At 43.2% G+C, this 20323-nt stretch overlaps 2 long non-coding RNA genes across 2 annotated transcripts; one reads left to right on the plus strand and one right to left on the minus strand.

Annotated features, from left to right (window-relative positions):
* Window positions 1-3653: 3653 nt before the first annotated feature.
* LOC111769236 (uncharacterized) lies at window positions 3654-5039 on the plus strand. Its single transcript, XR_002802069.2, has 2 exons — window positions 3654-3775; window positions 4592-5039. It is a non-coding gene; the product is annotated as an uncharacterized lncRNA (long non-coding RNA).
* Window positions 5040-6967: 1928 nt separating this feature from the next.
* On the minus strand, window positions 6968-15162 carry LOC138919584 (uncharacterized). Its single transcript, XR_011429839.1, has 4 exons — window positions 15091-15162; window positions 13499-13602; window positions 10031-10215; window positions 6968-7990 (listed from the first exon to the last, which is right to left on the minus strand). It is a non-coding gene; the product is annotated as an uncharacterized lncRNA (long non-coding RNA).
* Window positions 15163-20323: the final 5161 nt, after the last annotated feature.

Consider the following 20323-nt stretch of genomic DNA (forward strand, 5'->3'; position numbering starts at 1 on the left):
GATTTTTTCTTTTCTTGCTTCCAGATTTTTGAGTCACAATTAGAAAGTTTTTCTGCAGATCATACACTCACCAATATTTTCTTCCAGTATTTTATGATTTCGTTTTTTACGTTTGGATTGCTGATCCATTTAGAGTTTATTCTGATATATAGGAATATAGATCTAATTTTAACTCTTTCTCAAATGACTTTCCAGTTGTTTTCCAACTCCATTTGTTAAAAAGTCCATATTTTCACTAACGATCTGACAGGCCACCTTTATTACATACCAAATAGCCACATATATCTGGGTCTGTTTCTGAACTTATATTCAGTTCCATTGGTCACCCTCTTTCAATTACAGAGGTCTTGTTATGATATGGTTTCCTATCTGACAGGGCTAGTCCCGCTCACTGCTCTTCTGTTTCAGGGTTTTCCTGGCTACCTTGCTTATTTTCCCAAATAAACTTGAGAAACAATTTGTCATCTCTAAAAAACCCAAAAACCTTAATATATTTGTTAGAATCATATTCAGTTTACCTTGTGGTGAATTAATATGTCTATATTGATTTGTTGTCCTATCCGAGAACATGCTAGATCTTTCTATTTGCTCAAGTATTTTTTTCTTTTTCAAGAGTGTTTTAAAGTTTTCGTCATATAATATTTGCACAATCCTTGTGTAATTTGTTCCTAGTTATTTTATCTTTCTTTTGATAGTATATATAAGCGCTTTTCTTCCCTTATATTTTACAACTGGCTTTTGTTTGTATATGAGAAAATTAATTGTTTTTATGTGTTAAATTTATAACCTTCTGCCTTCCTGAATTTTCTTACTCTTGGTATTATTTTTTTTTCATTGATTCTTTTGAGTCCTGCAACCCTATTATATCACCTGCAAATAGAAATATTTGTACTTCTTTCACCAATTTTCACGTCTCTGTTTTCTCTTGTTTGACTGCATTGGCTATTATCTTCAAAAGAGTAAATTACTTAACCAGTTGTGTCGTCAATACTTACAGGATAAAAAGGTGAGCATAAGAGGCTATCATGGCTTCGCAAAAGAACAAGTCATTCCTAACCTCATTGGCTTTTTTGAAAAATAGGTTTACTCTGGGGAGCCAGCCCTGTGGCCGAGTGGTTAAGTTCGCGCTCTGCTTCAGTGGCCCAGAGTTTTGCCGGTTCGGATCCTGGGCGTGGACATGGCACCGCTCATCAGGCCATGCTGAGGTGGTGTCCCTCATGGCACAACCAGAGGCACTCACAACTAGAATATACAACTATGTACTGGGGGGCTTTGGGGAGAAGAAGAAGAAAAAAAAAAAGATTGGCAACAGATGTTAGCCCAGGTGTCAGTCTTTAAAAAAAAAGATTTACTTGGCAGGGAGACCCAGAAGGGGTTCTGTAGACTTGTATTCTCTGCCATCCTCCCTGGACTTACATTGGGTGGAAGATGTTTCCAAATTATGTAGGTTAATAGTTCTAGGCTCAGCGTCCACCTAGAGAGTTTTATCTTAGCGTAAAGTTTTTGGATGCGTGCTTATCACATCTTCATAACTTAATATCCTTTCAGGTTTATGATGAAAAACAGAATCAAAACCAAAAGTAATCAGATATTTAAAAATAAATGGGATGAGTCGAACACAGCTACTCTGATCACAGTTCATGTGACAAAGACCTGGGGTTTCAATTGTTTATAAACAAACATGAAACATCAGACTGATGGAGCATCACTGGAAATGCTCACAGGACTTCTTCCCCCTCCTTATAGCCGCTGATGTACAGAGGGGAAGAGGGAGCTGGCAATCTGTAATAAAGACCCCTGGCAAACACATCTCTAGCCTCATGGCTGAAGATCTAAAGGGCTTGCAGTGGGCAAAGCATAGCGTATTTTGAGTGTGGGGTAGAGGGGGCAAGTTGGGAAGTGGCCATGGTGAGACTGAGTAGGAGTGAATGGGTAGGGTGGGGCTGGATTGGGAAAGAGGCCTTATGCCGTTCCAAGGAATTTGGGTTTTGTTGGTCAGGCCATGGCAAATCAGTACCGGATTCTAGAGAAGTGACATGATTCATCATCCACTCATTCTTTCCTTCCTTTCCCTCCCACTCTCTCCTTCTCCCTTCTCTCCCCGCCTCCTTCCTTCCTGACTCTAGCATCAGCATTTAGGATGGATTGGATCCAGATGAGAGTGGCAGCTGGGGCCAGTTGGGAGTTGGCTTCTGGAGCCCAGAGCACAGGCAGTTTGGGCATAAGCATAGGTAGTGGCAATGGTGGCAGAGTCTCTGAAGAACTCTGAGCTATGTGGTCACATAATCAGAGGGATGTATTGGGAAGATTGCTCTCCAGCAATGCAGACAAATGGGATGGGAGCCAGACAGAAGGCAGGGAAACCAGTGCTGCAATACTTCAAACAAAAGACACCAAACTGTGAACGAGGGCAGGGGCAGTAGGGGTGGAGGGCATGGAAGGAAGAGCTGTTTAAGAAGGATAGGACCTAGGGGTTGTTGGATGGGTGGGTGAGGAAGGTGGAATCTAGCATGACTCAGATGACTGACTTGGACCAGTGGGTGAATGACCTGACACAAAGCAAGATTGGGAAAACAGGAACGCAAATGAATTTGGAGGAGAAAGTGAATTTTGTTTTTGATACACTAAGGTTGAAGTTCCTTCCTGGAAGGCTCAGGTGAGAGGCCTAGTCACCAGATGTCAGTGGGGGGGTCATCATCAAATGGATGCAGGTCATGGGCTGGGAAGGTTTGCAGGGAAGACATGGACCCCCAGGAATGCCAATACGTAAGGGCGAATAGAGGATAAAAGAGGCAGGAAAAGACAAGGAGAACCCAGGGAGGCATGAAAAGAATCTGGAAAGAGTGTTGTTAATGACAAACAAAAGAGGAGAGTTTCAACAAGGAGCGGTTTACAGCAAGGACAAGTCCATGTGGGCCAGGAGTGGGTGGCCATGACTGAGCAGCAGTGACGATCCTTAGAAGTGAGTGGGTGTAGGATCTTGAAGGGGAACAGAAGATGCCACCCCAAAACGGGCCACTTTGGCATCCAGATTTTCTTGAGCTGAAAAAAAAATCAGGACCCGGCAGATTCAGGAAGAACTTTTACCCTTCTCTTAACTGCCTAAAAGAATTTAGATAAGGAGACTGGCTCAGAAAGAGAGCAATTACCAGAGAGAACATTTTTTTATCTTAAAGATGTATTTGCATGGCAAGGCAAACTCCTAATTATCAAACGTCTGCTCTTCTCATCTGCCAGTGAATTACCTTCTCCTCAGACCCCTATCCCATTCCCTGGTTCAGGATGGCCTGTAAACCTCAATCTCCCAACTTGCCCTTGGGTCTCACATTTTTATGGGGCTTCCATACATACAAAATTAAATTTGTTTTTCTCCTGTTAATCTGTCTTATGTCAATTTAATTATTCTATCAGCCAGAGGACCTAGAAGGGAAATTTTTTTCAGCCCCTAACGTCTGACAGGTCTTCTTGAGGACAGTGAAGGCTGCAGAGGATGGATGCTGGTAGAGGGATGGATGGTGAGGAAGCTGAGCCAGATGCTAAAATTCTCCAGTCATGGGCCTGCAATGACCAGGAAAGGAGGCTGGAAGCTGACGTTGCCTGGTGGCTTGGGAGGGGCCAATGGTGCTGTGAGAGCCCCACCCGCGCCTCCCCTGCCAGGGCTGAGGGATCAGAACGTGCAACCTCCGCGGGCTGGGGGTAGGGGAGGGAGGGTACGAGGGGGCTGTGCTTGGCGATCAGAGCAAGCCCCAAGCTGAGTCAGAGGGCAGAGGACGGGGTGAGTCACGTAGGGCTGGGCACCGGGCTCCGGGAATAGGGAGGGGAGACAGGTTCCGGAAGGGCTCGGGTCAGGGATGAGAGCGGAGGTGGACTGAGGTACCAGGGCTCAGAACCTCTGAAAACTACAGGCACCACTCGGCCTCCGAGAGGCTAGCCCCTGCTGCGGAGGGGCGGGATCCTAGGCCCACCCCAGCTCGGCTCCCGCCTGGGAGCAAATGATTAGAGAATGCGGGAGCTGCGGGGGCGCTTCGCCCGGGTCCGCGGTGCCCGGGTCCCTCGACTGCCCTCCATTCTCGAGGCGCCCCTTCCTCCAGCTGCGGCCCTGGCACCCGCTGTGCGTCGGCCCGGCCCGGCAGCAGCCCGCCCCTCGGCGCCCCAGGAGTCCGCATCCCCAGGCCGCCGCCGGGCGGCGCGCAGTTGGCGGAAGCGCTCGCCACGCCTGGGCGGGGCAGGAAGAACAAAGGCGGGACGGGGTTGCGGCCCAGGCTAGTGGGGTGAGGACCAGGCTGGGTCTCAGGGGGCAGGACTGGACCCGAAGAACAGGGCTGGGACTGAGGAGGTAGGGCGCCACTCCTGGGCCCGGGAGGACCGGGCCAGGAGCCGAGGAGCGCAGGGCACCGCGACAGGAGGGCCTGGAACGAGGATCACCGGAGGTGAACCACCAGGGCACCTGGCCGGGTAGAGTCACGTGACACCTCGTACACCCTAAGGGGGCCTGTCTGTTAGTTTCTACCACAGCGCCCTCTTTATTTCCTTCACAGCGCTAGCCAGCATCTGTAATTAGCTGTATTCGTTCATTCTCGGTTTCCACTAGAAGGTCATTTCCAGGAGATGGGGCGAAATCTCCCCGCGTTCCCCAGTGATGGAACAGCGCCCAACGCGAGGGACACGGGGCAAGGAGTGAAAGGGAGGATCATGAGCCCGAGGAGGCTGGAAGACCTGGGAAGAGGAAGGGACTGGCTTTCAGACTGAGGACAACGCTGGCCGGCGACCAGGGTCAGCGCAGGGTACCGCATTGACTGTATCAGCGGTCCAGCAGCAGAAGAGCTCACCTTAAGACTTCATCACATCACATCTGACGTGGCGATCCACCCTGATGCCACTCAGACTACTGCCAGACACTCTTGGCTTTATCAGGGTCACACCCACAAACCATCAGATCCACACCAGGTCACACCGGGACTGGGACAGTGTGTGTACGGTCCGTGTTCACCAAAGTCCTGAGGCCCAGCTTTCTGTTGTTGCTCCAGTTTTTAATTAGATATTTGAGACCTTATCTATACCTTAGGCCATTTTTACTGCACTTCCCAAAATAAACACAAGATATAAATAATTTAACTTGAGTGGAAAAGTAGAGTTTTCATTACCCTACACAAATCTTTAAAATACTAGATGCACCTTGCCAAGTTGTGCTGGTCACTTACTTTAGTGTAGGATGCTCAAAGTATCCAAATGAATAGTGTCAAGTTTTGCCACCCAGTTGCTGGGCCGGCAGCGCTCTGCTGAAGAGCCGATCTTCCTGTCTGCTCCTGCCGGGGATTTGTCATCCTGTGGTGGGTTGCCTGAGAGCCGGTCCCGCTCCTGTACCCCTGTATCCTCACGCAGCCCCAGGGCTTTTTTGGAGAAGTTCCTTTTGTAGCAGGATTCTTCCGTGGAAGTATTGATCAGCGGTGTACTTCTTTGTTAATCCCAGCTTTCCATTTTTTAGTTGGTACTAAGAGTTTTTCTGACCCATCAGAGATTCTCTTCCTGTTTTCCAGTGAGACTAAGAATTTATGTTTTTAAAATACTATTTCTGTGTCTGGGGATTTGGATGTGAAGGCCTCGCCATGAGCTCTGTTTGCTGTCTTGCAACAGAATGTTTTCATCCTCTTATAATTCTGCACATTTTAGCCTCTCGCCTTCCACTCCAAGCTCAGCCCAGAAGATTGCTCTACATGCACTTTACTTGATACTGTTGCAAAAGCAACATGTGTCCCTATAATAAAATCCAGCAATCCAGAATAATAGAAAGTAAAGAATGAAATAGTCCTGTCCTTTCCCAGACACCCTTGTGTATATTTAAAAACTATATATGGAAACATCTACATTTATATAATATTTTTTTTAAAAATGGGACCATACTGTGCCCCCAAAAAGATAAAAGTCCTTAATATGAACTGAGACCCCTGCTGACACTATTCTGAAGTCGTTTTATTTTTCTCTGGGAAAAGTGAGGTTAACAGAGCATGATTATTATCCATTGCTCCTAAGGTCTGTGAAACAGGCAGGCTGTATGCATTTGCACTGAAGGAGAAGATGTGACATCAGCAAAATTCCCCACTTAAACCCTCTTTATTTAAAAAGACTCACGCATATATATAAATACACACATCTTCAAGATGATGGCTATTGTTGATGCAAATAATCCATAATCAATCTATAAATCAAAATTGGGGTGAGTTTAATACGAGCCAGATCTGAGGACTAGCCCAGGGCCTTCCTTCCCCCAAGGAATGAAGGGCACCAAAGAAGTAGGGTGTACAGAGTGGTTATATATTGGAACAAAGTGTACATCACATATGACAGGATTGTCCTTTTTACAACAGTCACAAGATTGCCTAGTTGGCACAGTGATTCACACAGCAGGTAGCAGGTCTGCTGTCTTGATGGACACAGCAGGTAGCAGGTCTGCTGTCTCAAGCTGGGTGGTCACAGGGTGAGCACAGCAATCAGTTCCTAGCCTAGGGAGAGATGCTCATCCCTAAGGAAATGCCAACGGTGGGGGGATAAGTTGCATCTTTATCTTAAGGGCATTTGTTCTTATCTTTGGGACATAGGAAATGCTTAAAGCAATGCATGCTCAACAGCCACATCAGGCCCTTTTGGAAAAACAAGGTCAGGCTGAGTTAGTTTTACACCAAATGGCTTCCTCATATATTCTAATATATCGTATTGTTTGCCATTTGTTTATCACTATTTATTTTGCATCATTCTTTGCACCAGCTCCCCGTTTGAGTACATTTTCCCCATCAGTTGGTAAGCTCCATGATACCACGGGGGACCAGGGGACCAGAGAACCAGAGTCTTTTTGCTCAGAAGTAAGTCCATCATGTCCCAAATAGCAATTGACACAGAGTAGGTTCTTAGTAAACACTTCCGAATGAATGAATGAATGAATCTTACTGATCTGAGGCTTTTAGAGTCGTCCTTTTTCTTTTCTTTTCTGTTCTTTTTTGAAATATATTATGCTTAAGGTCTAATTGCCAGTGCAATACAAGAAATGTACATTTGGTCATTCAGATGATCAAAATATATTTCTCATGTATTTAATCTTTGTCCATTGTTCCTGGCTCACAGTCCCAAAATCCTTGGAATTTCCTGAGCTATCAGAGCAATAAGAGCATCTTTTGTTACAATACTTGGTCTCTTGTCCTCAGTTCCTGAAATTGCTTCAGAGCCATAAAGGTGAGATAAGTGTCTTGTTATTGGTAACAAGCTCCTTTCCACAGCAACTGAGTTTATGTTAATCAGTTGACATTTGGAAAGCACCTAAGGATGGGAGCTGGTTGCCAGCAGAACCACGAGATTAAAGAGTTGGAAGTTTCGGTCCCATCTCCTGACCTTCAGGGAGGGGAGAGGGCTGAAGGTTGGATCAATCGCCATTGGCTGAAGATTTAATAAATCATGCCTATGTAACAAAGCTTCCATAAAAACTCAAAGGACAGGGTTCAGGGAGCTTCCAGGTTGGGGACCAGAATGCTCCCACAGGCCACTATGCCACACCCCAAACTCCACAGGACAGAAGCTCCTTTGTTTGGGATCTTGCCCTATGTATCTCTTCATCTGGCTGTTGATTCGTGTGGTTACCAAGCAAGGGTTCACTGTCCAATGTGCGCAGAAGCTGATACAATGGCACCAGTTTTTGAGAGAAGAAGAAAACCTTATTGTGGGGTCAACCCATAAGGAGACAGCAGGTAAGGTTCTCAAGTCTGTCTCCCTGATCCAGGGTATGGGGTGAAATTTAAGGAGTTAGAGGTATAAGCTTATTGGCTGGTCTTGAATCAGTGAAAATATGGTAATGAAGCTATTTGGGCTGCTGAAAGCCGGATTTTCTTTAGTGAAGGGCTTCTTGCTTCATAAAGGGCTCCAGTAGCAATATTTCTGAAGATTCTTGGTTCTGGGGACATCTTTGGGCTATGGGTTTCCACCTGGCACATGCACAGTGCCGTCTCTGTTATTGAGCAAGGTTTGATTAATCAATAATCTGCTTTAAGGAAGCAAAACTGGTTTAACGTTTTATGTGCTATTTCAGTATCCTTTGTAATAAACTGATAATCTACCGAGTAAACAGATTTCCTGAGTCCTGTGAGCCACTCTAGCAAATTAATAGAACCCAAGGAGGGGGTCATGGGAACCTCTGATTTATAGCTAGTTGGTCAGAAGCACAGGTGACAACCTCGGCTTGCAGTTGGCTTCTGAAGAGAGGCAGTCTTGCAGTCTTATCCCATGGTATCTAATGCTCTCTCTGGGTAGATAGTGTCATCATTGAGTCAAATTGTGGGACACCCAGCTGGTGCCCCAAGCATTGCTTGGTGATGTGGGAGGAAAACTCCCCCCTTCACATGCTGGAATTGGGTCCTGAACCCCAAATAGCCTCAGAGGTAGTGTTGTGCTGGTCTTCCTTTATTCTGGTTTGGTTTCCACTTTGCCAATTCACTAGTTATCTACTTCTCTTTTGAGTTCAAATGATACACAACATTTAAAGATTTGTAATTTGCTAGAACACAAATAAAAGGGATTTCTTCCATTGATACTTAACATGAGATAATATGGTAGAGGCAAAATATTTCATAAATATATGATAAAATTTCATAATTATTGTAATTTTCCATCTTTGGTGTTAAGGCACATAGCCATTCATTAATCCTATAATACAGGATTGATTCAGAAAAGAGATTTTCTTGTAGTAATTTATACATGTTCATGTCAGATCCAGTCTTTCATTTGATTAGTTGAATATGGAAAAAACAATTAAAATGATGCAATCAGTCTCTAAAATTAGAATAACAGCTGATAAGACTGCCAATAAACAGTAGTGTATTAGGAGTTTTAAAAGAAGTTAGAAAAACACAATTTTTTGGAGATATTAGTATTACTAAAAATATCTTCTTATAACTAACAGCATATATATTTATGTAAATTAGAAATTTACTCTAGTAGCTTGTAAGATTTTTAAAAGCAGGGATGTTAGTGTGACTAAACTTTTACATATCATAATCTTTGCGTGTGTGTGTGTGTGAGGACGATTGTCCCTGAGCTGACATCTGTGCCAATCTTCCTCTATTTTGTATATGGGATGCTGCCACAGCGTGGCTTGATGAGCAGTATGTAGGTCTGTGCTCGGGACCTGAACCTGCAAACTCTGGGCTGCTGAAAGAGTGTGTAAACTTAACCTCTGGGCCCACCCATATAATAATTACTTTTAATACAATTTTTATTTTGGAACAATTTTAGATTCACAGAAAAGTTGCAAAAAGTAATACAGAGTTCCCATATAGCCCTAATACAGTTTCCTTTAATGTTAACATCTAATATTATTGTGGTACATTTGTCAAAACTAGGAAGCCAACACTGGTATATTACTATTAACTAAATCCCAGACTTCATTTGGATTTCACTAGTTTTTCCATTAATGTCAGCACAGAAAACAAAGAGCCAAGTGGCAGAAGTTAAGTCCTTCCTTATCAGTAATTGCTTTAAATGTAAATGGATTAAAGTCTCCAATAAAAGGCAGAGATTGGCAGACTGGATTAAAAAAACATGATCCAGGGCCAGCCCAGCAGCCTAGTGGTTAAGTTCAGCATGCTTCACTTTGGGGGCCTGGGTTTGGTTCCCAGGCATGGACCTACACCACTCTGTTAGTGGCCATGCTGTGCTGGTGGCCCACATGCTAAAAAATAGAGGAAGATTGGCACAGAGGTTAGCTCAGGTCAAATCATCCTCAGTGACCAAAAAAAAAAAGAACCATGATCCAACTATATTCTGTCTACATGATACTCAATCCAGATCCAAATACACAAATAAGTTGAAAGTAAAAGGACAGAAAAAGATATTCCATGCAAAAAGTAATCAAAAGACATCTGGGGTGGCTATATTAATATCAGACAAATTAGACTTTCAGTCAAAAACTGTAGGAAGAGACAAAGAAGGACATTATAGGTTGATAAAATGTTCAATACAACAAGAAAATATAACAATTCAAAACATTTACCTATGGGGCCGGCCCCATGGTCGAGTGGTTAAGTTCACAAGCCCAGCTTCAGCAGCCCAGGGTTTCACCAGGTCGGATCCTGGGTGTGGACATGGCACCACTCATCAAGCCATGTTGCGGCAGCATCCCACATGCCACAGCTGGAAGACTCAGAACTAAAAATGCACGACTATGTACCAGGCGAGCTTGGAGGGGGGAGAAAAAGGAAAAATAAAATCTTAAACAAAACATTTACCTAACAACAGACCCTCAAAATATGAGGCAAAAATGGACAGAATTTAAGAGAGAGACAAATAGTTCTACATTAATAGTTGGAGACTTTAATACTCCACTTTCAATAAGGGATAGAAGATCTCAACAGAAGGTCAATAGGGAAATAGAGGACTTGAACGAACATATAAACCAACTAGACCTAGCAGACCTACACAGAACACTCCTCCCAACAGCAGCAGAGTACACGTTCTTCTCAAGTGCACATGGAACATTCTCCAGGATAGACCGTATGTTAGGGCACAAAACGAGTCTTAATGGATTCAAAAAGATTGAAAATGTACGGGGTATATTCTCTGACCACAAAGGAATGAAGCTAGAAACCAATAACAAAAAGAAATTAAACAATGCATTCTTAAAAAGCCAATGGGTCAAAAAAGAAATCACAAGGAAAATTGGAAAATACTTAGAGATGAGTGAAAATGAAAACACAATATACCAAAACTTACAGGATGCAGTGAAGGCAGTGCTCAGAGGAAAATTTATTCTTGTAAATGCCTACATTAAAAAAGAAGAGTGGGGCTGGCTCAGTGGTGTAGTGGTTAAGTTTGCACACTCTGCTTTGGTGGCCCAGGGTTCACAGGTTTGGATCCCAGGTGCGGACCTATGCACCACTCATCAAGCCATGCTGTGGCGGCATCCCGTATATGAAATAGAGGAAGACTGGCACAGATGTTAGCTCAGAGACCATCTTCCTCAAGCAAAAAGAGGAAGATTGGCAACAGATGTTAGCTCAGGGCCAATTGTCCTCACCAAAAAAAAAAAAAAGGAGAGATCTCAAATCAAAAACTAACTTTACACTTTGAGGGGGCTGGCCTGGTGGCACAGGGGTTAAGTTCATACATTATGCTTCAGCGGCCTGGGGTTTGCTGGTTCAGATCCTGGATGCGGACATGGCACTGCTTGGCAAGCCATGCTGTGGCAGGCGTCCCACATATAAAGTAGAGGAACATGAGCATGGATGTTAGCTCAGGGCCAGTCTTCCTCAGCAAAAAGAGGAGGTTTGACAGCAGATTTTTGCTCAGGGCTAATCTTCCTCAAAAAAAACCTAACTTTACACTTTGAGGAACTAGAAAAAGAAAACCAAACTAAACCCAAAGCTAACAGAAGGAAGGAAATAATAGATTAGAGTGGAAATAAATAAAATAGAGAATAGAAAAACAATAGTCAATGAAACTTGAAGTTGGTTGTTTGAAAAGAAAAACAAAATTGACAAACCTTTAGCTAGACTGACAAAGAAAAAAAGAAAAAAGATAGCAAATAACTAAAATTAGAAATGAAAGTGGTGACATAACTACCGACCTTACAGAAATAAAAAGGATTACAAGAACAACCGTATGCCAACAAATTTGATAACCTAGATAAAATGGAAAAATTCCTAGAAGCTCACAAATTACATAAAGTTACTTATGAAAAAATAGAAAATCTCAACAGATCTATAACAAGTAAAGATATTGAATGAGTAATCAAAAATCTCTCAACAAAGAAAAGTCCAGGACCAGGTGGCCTCACTAGTGAATTCTGTTAAACACTTAAAGAAGAATTAACACCAATCCTTCAGAAAAACTTCCAAAAAATCAGAGGAGGGAACATTTGCTATTCATACCCTGATACCAAACCTAGATAAAGACATCACAAGAAAACAAAATTACAGATCAATATTCCTTATGAATATTAATGTAAAAATCCTCAAAAAAATACTAGCAAACTGCATCCAACAGCATATTAAAAGGATTATACACCATGACCAAGTGGAATTTAGTGCAGGAATGCAAGGGTAGTTCAACATAAGAAAATCTATCAATGTAACACCCACATTAATAGAATGAAGAGGAAAAAAACACATGATCATCTCAATTGGCACAGAAAAGAGATTTGACAAAATATGACACTCCATAATAATCATAATAATTTAAAAACACTCAGAAAACTAGGAATAGAAATGAGGAACTTCCTCAACATGATAAAGGGCATTTATGAAAAACCTACAGCTAACCTCATATTCAATGGTGAAAGACTAAAAGCTTTTCCCTCCAAATCAGGACCAACACAGGATGCCCACTTTTGCCACTGTTGTTTAGCAGTATGCTGCAATTTCTAGCCAGAGCAATTAGACAAGGAAAAGAAATAAAAATTATCACAATTGGAAAGGAAGAAGTAAAACTCTCTATTCACAGATGACGTGATTCTATACACAGAAAATCTCAAAGAATCCCTAAGAAAGCTACTGGATCTAACATACAGATTCAGCAAAGTTGCAGACGCAAGATGGACATGCAAAAATCAGTTGTTTCTATACATGTGTAATGAACAATCTGAAGAGGAAGTTAAGAAAGAAATCCCATTTACAATAGTATCTAAAATAATAAAATACCCAGGAGTAAATTTAACCAAGGAGGTGAAAGACTCGTGCACTGAAAACTACAAAACACTTCTGAAAGAAATTAAAGATCTAAATAGATGGAAAGACATCTTGTGTTAATGGATAAGACGACTGAATTGTCAAGACATCAATACTACCCAAAGCAACCTACAGTGATCCCTATCAAAATTTCAACAGCATTTTTTTTGCAGAAATGGAAAAGCCAATTCTCAAGTTTATATGGAATTACAAGGGGCTTCAAATAGCCTTTTTCAAGACGAAGTTGGAAGACTCCCACTTCCTGATTTCAAAACTTACTACAAATCTACAGTAATCAAAACCATGTGGTACTGGCATAAGAATAGACATATAGACTAATGGAGTAGAGAATCCAGAAAGAAACCCGTACATCTATGGTTAGTTGTTTCTCATAAGGGTACCAAATCCATTCAATGGGAGAAAGAATAGTCTCTTCCATAGATAAGCTGGGACAACTGGATTTCCACATGCGAGGATGAAGTTGTACCCTTACTTCACACCATATACAAACATAACTCAAAATCAATTAACAACCTAAATATAAGAGCTAAACTAGAAACACGTTAGAAGAAAACATAGGAGTAAATCCTCATGACCTTGGATTTGGCAATAGGTTCCTAGGTATGACACCAAAAGTCCAAGGCAAATCCACAGAAAACAGATACATTGGATTTCATCAAAATTAAATATATTTGTGTATCAAAGGACAGTATCAAGAAAATGAAAGACACTGGAAACCATGCTTGAAGAAAGGTCCAACCAAGATGCATGCAGACACAGGTGTGCTGTATACTTACTACTGTAAGATTACTTTGAATCAGGTTAATGTGCTTTAAAGGCTTCTCCAGCCGCCTTAGAGGTCGTTGAGTTCTTTCTGCGGTCGTGGTTGTTTGTTGTTGCCCTGCAAAGGCGAGATGTTAGAGCCTAGAAAGAGGTGCGCTTCTCAGGGTGCCTTCAATTCTCAACTCCTTTGGAAACAGACTGCATTTGTATAGGGTTTGTGGTTTTGGTTTACGTTCTTTTTTTAATCTTATGAAAAAGTGATAACCTCCTCCTTCCCCACACCTCCCTTTTAACCCTGTCATTGGGGATACTTTTTACTTCATTATCACAGTTAAAAGCTGAGCTCTGGAGCCAGGCTGCTTTGCATCTGTATTAAACTCTTCGGACCTCGGTTTTCTCATCTGCAGAATGGAAATAACCACAGAAATTGTATCACGGTGTTGCTGTGAGGATTAAGCCAGATAATCCACGAAAGGAAGCTAGCATGCTGTCAGTACACAGTGAGCACTCTGTAAGAGCTAATGATTATTATCTCACACTAGTCTTTTCTCTAATAATTACCCAGAAATATTAAGTTGCCTTTTTAGCTTATCCTTGAATAGCAGGGAGCACTTACTTAATTCACATTCCTTCATCCAAGATTTATTACTCTGAGTCATAAATAAAGTGAGAAGAAAGTCACACGACAGAATTTTGGCTTAATTATATTTGCAATTCCAGTGGTATGATCTTGAAAGTACTCTTTACTTCTAATTTTTAATCAAACCTGCATCCATCATACATCTGTTTGTACAGTGAAAGCCTAATACCTCTAACTGTACAGTGGCTAAAATGCTCTGATGGATTTGGAGAGGAGATACGAAGTTGAAGCTTTGGGTGGGTCCAAGTACATGCAAAAGTAATTTCTAAAACATGTTGAATTTGCCAGTATCTGGTTGTCAACTAAATCCTTAGGTAAAATAAGTTAAAATATGAGAAGTTTGTGTTCTCATGTTTTTGAGTAGCCAATTATTCATGGTATGAATGACCACTTAACATCAAAAACCTATTTAATCACAGAGAGATTTTTACTTGAATCCAGCCTCTAGATTACCATTTTGTTGGGATGATATCCATTTGTAGGGCCTGGGCCTTGCTTGCTGGGCAGAAACTCCCAGGCCCGTTGCTACCATGTGTCCTTCTGGCTCCCTTCTGGGTAGGCAGCCCAGCTACTGGGATTTGTAATGACTTGGGCTTGGCCATCCTGGATCCTCCCTTATCCCACGAGAAGAACAGCACAACTTACAGGGACACAGAGCACCTCCATGTGAGCTACTGTTCTGGGAACGCTGGAAGTACCAAGGACAGCCCTGTGGCAAGCGTGCAGCCTTTGTTCCTCTGCCTACTTAAGCAAGCTTCTCTTAAGGGGGGTTGCGGGTTCCGTCCAGTAGGCCACCACAGGACACTCTCCTGTAAGTAGGACCCAATAAACCTGATATCGACCCTGATATCAGTTTCCCCACATTAAACCCAGCATATATGGGGTTAAGACCCAAACACTCATTCCCTGCTTACTCACTGGCTTCTATGGGGTTAAAACCAAAACACTCATTCCCTGCTTACTCACTGGCATCCTGGCTCCAGAATCCACTATCCTCCATGGAGACAGACACCGTCAAGGACAAGAACCTGGATTATCTCCTCCCCGCAGAGAGATACAGGCTGGTGGGAAAGCTGCTGACCAGCAAGGTCATGGGCTCCCTCCTCTCTGCAAGTGTCTCAAGGCCAAGGACAGGCTGGTGGGAAAGCTCCAACCAGCAAGGCCATATGCTCGCCCTCCCCTACCTAAAACCCCAAATAAAAACCCTTCCTTTTAGCTTTTCGGAGAGTTTGGGATTTCAGCGTTAGCTGCCCTCTCTCCTTGCTCAGCGCTGTGCAAAAATAAAATTCCTACTTTCTTCCACCACACCCGGTGTCAGAGATTGGCTTGCTGTACAAGTGAGTGAACTCACTTCAGGTTCTGTAACAAACCTATATGTCTTGTTCGCAGTCTCCGGGTTGTTTCCTTCGGTCTCTCGGCATGATTCCCCCCAGCCCTAGCCCAGCTGGGCCTGTGGCGGAACACCACTTAAGACTTATTAATGCAAAAAGCCAGTTCATAACATGTTGCCATTAGAATTCCAGCCACAGCTTCTGAGGAATTAAGATTGATCACTCTTGATAAGCGGCAGATCTTTCCAAAGCACCACGGGAAGACAAACTTCTCAGAAACCAGATGTTTTGTAAGGAGATCAACGTAATAGCTCATTTCCTGATGAAACTGGCAGGGGTCCATGTCTTCTAGTTATGTTCGAGAAAAACCATTAGATTTCCTCATGAGATTTCAGAATTTGGATGATCTTCAACTGGAGACAATGGATACCCTGAAAACATATAACATCTGCTCACCCCAAAATGTCCAAAGAAACCTGGAAATACTCAGAACTACCAGCATGTTCATGGAACAAAGACTGTGCCTCCATCCTACCTCCAAGGTCTATTTCCTGGGAACTCAGCAGCATGGTAAAAAGAACAGAAGGGAATTAAGAAAAAGAATATCTGGCTAAAAGTGAAAGACAACCTACAGAATGGGAGAAAATATTTACAAATTATATATATGATAATACCCAGAATATGTAAAGAACTCCTACAACTCAACCACAAATGGACAAACAACTCAATTAAATATTGGGCAAAAGACTTGCATAGACATTTCACCAAAGAAGATATATGAACATCCAATAAACACATGAAAAGATGCTCAACACCAGTAGTCATGAGGGAAATGCAAACTAACCACAATGGGATACCACTTTACACCAATTAGGATAGTTATAATAATTTTTTTAAAAAAAGAAACATAACAAAAGTTGATGAGAATATGGAGAAATCACAACCCTCGTACATTGCTGGTGGGAATGTCAAATGGTGGCGCCACTGTGGAAAATAGTTTGGCAGTTCCTTGAAAAGCTAAACAGAATTATCATATGACCCAGCAATTTCACTCCCAGGAATATAACCAAAAGAATTAAAAACAGGGACTGAGATAATTGCATATCAGTATTTATTGCAGCATTATTCACAAGAGCCAAATAATCCAAGTACCCATCAACAGATGAATGGATAAACAAAATGTGTTGTATATGTACAATGAAATATTACTCAGCCATAAAAAGGAATAAAGTCTTGATATGTGCTACAATATGAATGAACTTTGAAAACATTATGCTAAGTGAAATAAGCCGGACACAAAGGCCCATATATTGAATGACTCCACTTGTATGAAATACCTGTAATATCCAAATTCATGGACAGAGAGAGTAGATTATAGGTTACCAGGGCCTCGGTGGAGGGGGGAGTACGGAGTAACTGCTTAATGGTTATTGCGTTTTTGTTTGGGGTGTTGAAAAATTTTTGGAAATAATTAATGGTGATGGTTGCGCAACATTGGGAATGTAATTAATGCCACTGAATTGTGTACTTATTATGGTTAAAATGACATGCTATATAAATTTTCAATAAAAAAATGTGTTATTAGGAAGTTTGTTTACCAAAGGAAAGGGGATGTTGTTGCAGAGGGAAACAAAAGTCATTAAATAAAACCAAAAGAAACTACCCTTCCAGGAGATAGTTCAAACTTCTCTGATTAGCCTTAGGGTAGCCCTCGATATTCATTTTCCTCTGAAGCACAAACGTGGGGAGTTGGGGAGAAGGGGAAGTGTAAGAATGCCTAATCCTGTTCTTGCATTTCTTCATTGCCAGGGATGAAATACGGGAGCCCGCAAAGGTGATGTCATTGTTGACGCTAACTCCATCTCGTTTTAATAGCGCCACCTCCTCCTCCAATTCAGGATAAAAATATGCTTCCATCTCATTTGTGTGCAGTAAATGCTCAACCCTTAACCCCAAATTAACACGAAGTGATTTCCCTTTTGCATTTGGGCTCCTATTGAACTGTCCTAGAATCACCACTGGGGTTTACACCATTCATAAGGCGAGGGGGCCCGGCTGGGTGGCAGAGCGCTTTACTTCGCACCTTCCGCTTTGGCAGCCAGGCTTTGCCAGTTTGGATCCAGTTGCAGACCTACCAATGGCTTGTCAAGCCATGCTGTGACAGGTGTCCCACATGTAAAGTAGAGGAAGATGGGTATGGATGTTAGCTCAGGGCCAGTCTTATTCAGCAAAAAAAGAGGAAGATTGGCAGCAGACGTTAACTCAGCGCTAACTTCCTCAAAAAAAAAAGGCGGAAGGGGACCGGCTCCGTGGCCGAGTGGTTAAGTTCGCGCGCTCTGCTGTGGGGGCCCAGGGTTCAGATCCGTCAGGCCACGTTGAGGCGGGGTCCCGCATATCCCACAACTAGAGGGACGTGCAACTAAGATATACAACTGTGTACGGGGGGGGCGGGGGGTTGGGGAGATAAATCAGAAAGAAAAAAAAAAAGATTGGCAACAGTTGTTAGCCCAGGTGCCAATCTTTGGGGGAAAAAAAAGAAAAAGGCGGAGGGAATGAGGGCAGGCCAGCTTTCATCCTCAAACAGGGAATTACTTGCTCAGTCCACACTTGCAATTTCTGCTCATGGCCACAAGGTGGTATTGTTGCATCGCGGCAGTGTATGATCAACGTTGAGTTGCCAATCCTCACTGCGCCTGCCGTCTTTCAGCGATGAGGGGCATCTTGTCCTTTTTCAGAGCTCAGCTCTTTCAGTTTCCATACCAAGGACTAAAACGGCTCCAAGACTGGTTCCAGAACTTACTATTTCACGTTTCCTTGCCCCCCCCTCCCCCCACCATGGGATTCCTACTACCCAGAGGTCTGGCTGTTTTTCCTTAGAAAGCCTCATAGCACAAAGACCTGACCAAACCCTTGTCACTGAATAACAGGATTACACGCCCTCCTTGTAAGGAAGTCTATCTTCAATTATTCCAGGGAGCCTGCACCTGCCTTTCTTAGGATGACTGCTTACTTTCTGTGACCCAGAGATGATTTGAGGACATCCCCTGAGTCTCATCACAAAACGATATCAACCTTAAAAACAAAACAGCCAGTTACTTTATCAGCAAAAAGAGTTTATCCGGGAATAGCCAAAGGGTGTGCATGCTATGGCCGACAGTAGGCAAATTCCACAAACAAGAAAGAGGAATGTTATTTTACAGAGAAAAAGGAGGAAATTGGCAGGGGGGTGTTTTGAACTAAAGTCCATTAGAGAAAAGCAAGAGTTCAGGGTGATGATAGTTTCTCATTGGCTGAGTCGCTGGGGTAGTCAATTCCTGTTTGGGATGCGATGTACATTTCTCCCTATAATTAATGATTCTTTCCTGTTGATGACTTCTGTTGGGGTCTAGTTGACTACCTTTCCTGTAATTGACCTGCAGTGGTTCTGCAAGGGAGCTCCCCTTCTGGCCTCCTGACTCCATTTTAAATGAGGTTTCCCTTTATTAATTTTCACAGAGGAGGGGAAAAACAAAACCAAACTTCATCTCGGTGGGAACCTTCCAGTACCTTCAGAAATGCCCCAAGCACTTTTTCCTCTGATAAAAGTCATTCTAAAATGAAGACTGCCTATGTAATCTCTTGGGCTCAGAAGACAAGGTGGCCCTGTTCCCTGTTGGCATGAGGGCCTCTCAGAGAGAGGCCATATTCTCACCCCTGAATACAAGGAAAACAACAGCAGACAGACCAACCCCAACAGTGGTCTACAAACTACAGCTGCAATCACTTTCATTAGGAACATTACGAGCACAGTGAAAAGCTTCCTTCTGCTCTATTACTTGAATAGGGCTATCCCAGGACAACAGACATCCAAGTACAGAGTTTGGGAGGGTCCTTGGGGAGGTCACGATGGTAGGCGGGCTACCAAATGAGGTGGCACAAACCAAAAAGTGCTGGAAGAAGAGACAATTAGCCCACACTGCTCACCAGCACCCCTCCCCCGACACACCCAGCCACTGGCTCTCGCTCCATACTTTCCACCATCTAGGGGATATCCTTGTCCTTGAGCCTTCTTTTTTTTAAAAACTTTTTCCTTTGAGAAAATTGTAGATTCACATGTAGTTGTAAGAAATAACACAGAGACATCCCACGTGCCCTTTATCTAGCTTCTCCCAATGAAAACACCTGGCCAGACTACAGTACAATATCACAGAACATTCTCATCACAACGGTCCCTCCTGTTGTCCTCTTACAGCTACACCCACCCCTCCCAACCCCTGGCAACCACTCATTTATTCTCCCTTTCTATAATCTGTCATTTCAAGAATGCTTCATTAATGGAATCATGTGCTATGGAAACTTTGGGAATTGGCTTTTTCCACTGAGCATAATTCTGTAGAGATTCTCACAGGCTATTGGGTATATCAACAGTTCATTTTTTTTATTACTAACTGTTCTGCCACACACCTTCATTTTTAAACCCCCATACCTGCCTAGACAGGAGGGGGCCCCCTCTTACCAGCAATTGCTTCTCCCCAGTCTTTAGAGACTTACCTTAAGCGGTAAATAATAGGGCATAAAATAAAATCTAAAGCCTGTGAGCTTAAGAATTTATTGGGGAATGTTGGGAGAACTGGATATCCACATGCTAAATAAGGGGATTGGACACTTATCCTACAGCGCCCGCGGAGGCCCCCTGACCTAAGTTCCCGATTGGCCTCCTCCCTGGGACAGAGACTCCGGCGGGGCCCCGGTGCCCGGCCACTTCAGGGAGAGACCGCCGCCCACGCCAGGAGAGCAGGCCGGGGATCGCGAAACAAACGCTGTAGCCCGAGAAAGCCCCAGGTCGCCACCTGCACGGAGCCACCCCATGTCCTGGTCCATCTCGAGGG

The sequence above is a fragment of the Equus caballus genome, chromosome 20 (assembly GCF_041296265.1).
Source record: "Equus caballus isolate H_3958 breed thoroughbred chromosome 20, TB-T2T, whole genome shotgun sequence".
Classification (NCBI taxonomy): Eukaryota; Metazoa; Chordata; class Mammalia; order Perissodactyla; family Equidae; genus Equus; species Equus caballus.